The sequence below is a fragment of the Cornus florida genome, unplaced genomic scaffold (assembly GCF_030987335.1).
Source record: "Cornus florida cultivar Cherokee Brave unplaced genomic scaffold, ASM3098733v1 CherokeeBrave_3.0.0_Hap2_Chr03, whole genome shotgun sequence".
In the NCBI taxonomy this organism is placed as follows: Eukaryota; Viridiplantae; Streptophyta; class Magnoliopsida; order Cornales; family Cornaceae; genus Cornus; species Cornus florida.
Window position 1 is genome coordinate 67,093,731 of NW_026775573.1, and position 6,336 is coordinate 67,100,066.

A 6,336-nucleotide genomic window follows, 5' to 3' on the forward strand; every position below is an offset into this window, starting at 1 on the left:
TAAATTACAGTTATTTTAATTGAATTTGGATTCATATGATTCTTTCTTTGTATAGATATCTTTTGACAGGTTTTTGAAACCAAGTTTGGGGGCATGCTCATGGAAATCACGAGCTGGCTTATTTTTAAAATCGCCACTCCAATCCTCTCAACTTGGTACTATTGTTCCTTTCCCCCTTTGTTCATTCTCTTTGCTTGTCCCTTGTCTTCTCATATTGAGGACAATGTGACATTCAAGTTTGGGGGTGCATGTGCATACTATTACATTTTTGGTGCATGTGCATGTTATTGTAGTTTTGATGATTTTTGCTCATTTTTTATGCTTGTAAGTTAATAAAATCATATTGTTTAAAGTAATGGTAGTGTAATCATGGAACTTTTTGAAGGTTGAAGCATGTGCTTAATACTGTGTATAGAAGCCAAGACAAATTTTGAAAATAAAGAAACTTTTGAAATAAGCATGTTGATTCATAATCGGTTTGTATAAAGACTTCAATTAAATTTTCATCGGATTTCATACTCTATTATACTTCACATTGCACATTTGCACACCGGAAACCTAATTGTGAGGCATGCAACTCAAATTGACCTTGATCGGGACTCAGTGATCTGAATTAATGACCCTAATGAATGGATATCCTTGGCATTTGTCTTTAAATAAAATAAATAAATAAAAAAATAAAAAATAAATCAATGACCAGTTGAAGTTCGTAGTCTTTCCAACTTGAGTTATTAAGCCCTAGGAGTATTTCTACACTTAGCACCCTAAAGTCATCTGGCTTGGGAGTTGTTGGCCTAACACTTGTTATATGGGTTGGTTAGAAAGCTTAAAGAACTTAGACATTGCACGGTTATTCAAAAATAAATAAAGATGGTTCGTCAAAATTCGTAGCCTTTCCAATTCGAGTTATTAAGCCCTAGGAGTATCTTTACACTTAGCGCCCTAAAGCCATCTGGCTTGGGAGTTATTGGCCCAACACTTACTACATGGGTTGGTTAGAAAGCTTAAGGGATTTTTGACACTGCATGACTATAGTAAGTGATCTTTTGAGTTGATCAATAAAATTGTCAATAAGCAACAAAAGTTGTTTAATAAATAAAGTTATGCCTTGGAGACCTCATTTAGAAAGAGATTTAAGGATTTGAAAATGTGTTCTTGAGATTGGAAAAATAGGGTAAAAGCCACATATTGGGAATTCGGCTCACTTTCACTGAAGTTAGAGTTCATGTTATTCAAGAGATGACAATTGAAGTTTTTATATAGAACTTGATAATTGATGTTTTAAAGTTGATCTTGTTGTGCCATTTTATGTGTTAAGGCTTCATAAATGTAAGGTAGTCTGCCTAATGTCTATCTTTGAATTTTCTGTGTGCCAAATCATAGTTGAGCTTCGTCGATATTTTTGTTTCATGATTGATGCATGTGTTAGCATTTCATTGGCCGTCATTTTCATTAAGCTCTTTATCTTGTTTTGCTAAGGGACTAGCAAAATGTAAGTTTGGGGGTGTGATAAGCCCATTATTAGAGGATAATGTACAGTTTTAATTCATTTGTGTATTTCTTTCTGGTTTCAGGTGGTTTTCCCGAGAATGATCAAAGAAGCGGTTTTGACATCATTTGTGTTGAAACATGTGTGCCATGCCGGGGAGTCATCTTTTGGACCAAACCTCTTATGTTACAGTTTTTGTGAACCCATGGCTTAGTGTTGATTGTGCTTCTGAGATGGAAGCATGTCCACAATCCAGTTTGATGAGACTTGCAAGAAGCATTGTCAAAGCTGCAGTGGCAAGCTCTCGCAGGCACCCGCTGCGCCACCGCGGTGCCCGCCAAACCCCTCTACTCTCGGCCAGGTTTCGCGGGCCCTTGCTTAGCTCCCGCAGAAGCCCCCGCGAGCCACCGCGGGAGCCCGCCGCGCCATCACGGGCGCCCGCCAAACACACCAGTACAGCCCTCACGAAGCCAAGCCCCTGCAGGCGCCCGCGGAACTGTAGAAGGCAGTTCAACTGCCCCTGATTTTCAGCTTTTTGGTCCCCTTATCCTTCTTTTGTGCGGTCTAGCTTTATACAGAGGGGGGAGCTCAGGATGGTGAGTATGGGGAGTAGGTTTTGGATGGATAAAGGGGGGAAGGTGATCTCATATGAGATATCTAATATTTTTTGAGATCTAGAGAGGAGAGAGAAGTGTTCTTGGAGCAAGGGTGCAAAAATGGAGGGATGTTCTTCTTCCTCTTCATTCCTTGTAGTATTAATGGGTAACTAAACCTCCATCTAAGGAGGTGATGAAACCCTTCCTTGTAAGCATATTTAATTTTTGATTTATTTTGGGGAATGAAATGTATGTATGGCCAAGTTCCATAATCTAGAGCATATTACAATTTGTAATAAATGTTTTTAATTATAAATGATCATGTTGAATCAAATGTTCTTGTCTTAGATTATTTATTCTCATGGTTGTATGGCTAGTATTTTCATAGTGACAATGGAAACAAGATTATGGAATGGTTCCAATGGCAATGGTTTTTGAGGAACTTGTTAATCCATAGCTTAAGACTTTCTTTTGATGGGTTAATCTTGCATCTTGATTCCATATGCTTTCACTATTTAATTAAGGGTTTGATAATCTCTAGCTTAGCAAGCATGTCTAAGGTTACACTATAGTCTAGGTAGCTCAAGCATGTGAAGTTTTGATAGGTTATTCTTACCTTGTGATTAAATGAATTTCTTGAAGATATTGTAGTAATTATGTATTGCTATGTATCATGGTCATGTATGTACATTAATTCCCCAAATCAATCATATACTTAGCATGTGTAAAGGGTAGGAGTGGATTCACTTCCCTAGACCTCTCTATCTAGATTTCTTCTTTATAAACTCTTTGCAATTTACTGTTTTATGCATTTCTTAATTCATAGCTTAAGTGAAAAACTAACAAATCCTCGTTACCCCTTCATCATTCTAAAAATGATCCTAGACACTTAAGTTGCCATAAACTAGCAGTCCCAGTGGTTTGACTTACCCGACCAATAGCCCTATTTTACAATGATTTGTGCTATTGCAAAAGGGTTGAATTATAATTGATAGTCCAGCCTTCGATCACATGCTTGCTTGTGGTCCACATCACCTTGTTTATGAGATTGTATTGAGATTCATCTCTAGAGTTCTACACTTGCATATGCGTACACTAGTATTCATTTGTGCGGTATATGCTTAGTAGATCATTACTTTGGTTATATCCTAATTGAGCTAATAGGCTTTGAAAGCTCTAATTTTTGACAAGATGACCTTGCATGCTTAATAACAAACTTTTTACTGAGTAACCGGCATTCTAGGGTCATTAAGCATTGAATTCTCGCGCTGAAAAGTGAAGGCCGACACAATAGTTACAAAAAAAAATAAAATAAAATAAAATAAATAATAAATAAAGTAAACGCTTCTCACCAAAGGTGGAAGTAGGGAAATGATTAGATGAAAGTTGTTTTGATTTGTAGCCTAATTGATTTGAGTTTGTAAGTCATTAGGGGTATCTTTACACCTAATGCCCTAAAGCCGTCTGGTTTGGGAGTTATTAAGCTAACGCTCGTTAAATGGATCTTCTAGAAAGCTAAAGAGATCATTACATTGCACCATACTCTTGTCTTTGATCCTATAAAAAATAAAAATAAAAAGTCTGAAAAAGAAATAAAAAGAGAGCATGTAGGAAATAAATTGAAATAAAAAGGTTCATTCTTTATCTTGATGATTGGTACTAGATTTGTGTGCTAGCTTGAGACTGGTTGTGCCCATTTCATTGATTTGCTACTATAACAACATATTTGATGCCGGTTCACTCAAGAAGGATACTAGAGTTGTTTTGATTTGCATGATCATCTTGCTTGATGTGTAGAGGACCATATTTGTTTGCTTGTTATTGAAATTTTAGGAGATTGCTTAGAGATGGTTGAAAAATGGCATACTTGAGGTAGTTTTTTTTCAATGCTTGTTTGGAATGTTGGTGCCTCTTGAGTGAGAAAGAGTTTAATGTTTGTGGGTATCATTTCTGGAAACCCTCACGAGACTTCACTCATCCAGCAGGGATAACCTAGGGGTTTAAAAGGCCTGTTACATATGCTAAATGCAACCGTGTTCACTACGAAAGTGGCGTTATCCTTTTATTGCTTCTAATTCATAGTTGTATAGTTGTTCATTTTTTTTTCTTTCCGTAGTTCATTTCTAGGGACTAGCAAAATCTAAGTTTGGGGGTGTGATAAGTGTTCAAATGTTACACATTTTAGTACCTAAGCTAGGGTATTTTAGTCCATTCATCTATCTTACTTTTCCGTTTTAGTTCTAATTCTTGTTTTTGTCTATTTTAGGTTAATAAGGTTCAAACGGGTTAAAAATAGCCTATTAAGCCCTTTTGGAGTCAAGAAGAAAATCTGGAAAATGTCAGAAAATTTGCCCTGGAGCATTGGCAATCGATCGAAGATTCATCCATGATCGATCCCAGTAATCGCGATCCATCGCAACCATGTCAGCAAAGGGATAAGACTGCCACCTCATCATTCGTCCAAAATGGCGATCGATCAAAGCTATTGGCAATCATTCGTAGTGCCATGTAAGCGCCAGCTAAGCAGATAAGGTTGCCAGTTGTCAAGACAAGCATGCCACATCATTTTTGATCGATCGCAGCCATTGGAGATCCATCGAAGACCCGGGTGATCGATAAAAATCCTGCTGGTAGTGAGTTGTTTAATTCCAGAGCGCACCTGAACTCCACCTAACTTTTGGCTACGGGATTAAACCAATTAGAAAGCCATTTTCTGACTTGTTGCCTACACAAAGGAGCTTGTATTTAAATCAAATTGAACCATTGTAAAGGTTAGCTAGTTTTACTATTGAAAGTTTTTTTTTTTTTTTTAGACAAAGTGATGCGATAGACCACATGTATGGCGATCAATCACCAAATTTCACGAAGGATGGAGGGGGAGAATACTTTCAGTGCGATCGATCGCCAACTTCTGTGATCGATCGTGGCTACTTACGATTGATACTCTGCAACCTGGAAATATCCGACGATGTTGACAATTGATCACTGAAAATGGCGATTGATCATAGTGATTCATGAATGATTCTCGGGAGATGGAATTTTTAACATACAGGTGCGTTCAATCATGAAGTTCCACGAAGGATAGATACCAAGAGGTGATTTCACGGTTAAATTGGTCTCTACAGACAGCGATCGATCGAAAAGGGTCAATGATCGATCGTAGAACATGCTGCCTAGGCACAAAATGCTGAGTTTTTGGAATCCTTTCAAAGGTAAAAATGATCAAAGACCTTAAACACCTGGAATATGTGATGATACAACATAAAACTTATCTAGGCGACCCAAGAATGAAAAGTAAAAAGAAATGAGGGAGAAATAGAGTTTGAAAAGTCTATGAAACTAGGTTTAACGTCTCTAGTAGACGTTGAAAAGCTCTCAATCATTAAGATAAAACGGGATCCACCAAAAGGGCGGCTTCCACATCTCTTTAAATAGCTTGTCCTTCAATATAGGGCTTCAACCTTTGACCATTCACCTTAAAGATTTTCTCATCTTTTAAGCTCTTGATTTCAATTGCTCTAGGAGGAGAAATAGAGATAATCTTATAAGGGCCTTCCCATTTAGTGCGAAGTTTCTTGGGAAAGAATTTGAGCCAAGAGTTGAAGAGCCATGCCTTTTGCCCTAGTTCAAAGGACTTCTTCACAATGTGTTTATCATGAAAAGCTTTGGTCCTTTCTTTATAGAGTTTAGCATTGTCATAGGCATTACGTCTCAACTCCTCTAACTCATTCAATTGCAGTAAACGGTTCTGACCGGCCTTATCAAAATCAAGGTTAAGTTTTTTGATCACCCAAAAAGCCTTATATTCTAGCTCAATTGGAAGATGTCAAGGCTTCCACTAAACAAGTTTATAAGGAGACATGCCAATAGGAGTCTTATAAGTCATCCGTAAGCCCACAAAGCATCATTCAATTTCCTTGACCAATCCTTTTGGGTTATGTTCACCGTTTTTCAATTATTTACTTAATTTCCCGGTTTGAAACCTCAATTTGCCCACTTGTTTGAGGATGGTAGGGAGTGGCAATCTTGTGAGTGACGGAGTACTTCAAGAAGAGTACCTTCAAGAATTGACTACAAAAATGCTTTCCTCCATCACTAATAATTGCCCTTGGCATACCAAAACGAGTAAAAATATTTAATTTAATGAATTGAACTAGCACGGAATGGTCATTCATTTTGGTAACACAAGCCTCAACCCACTTGGAAACATAATCAACGGCAATGAGGATATATTGGAAGACATAAGACATT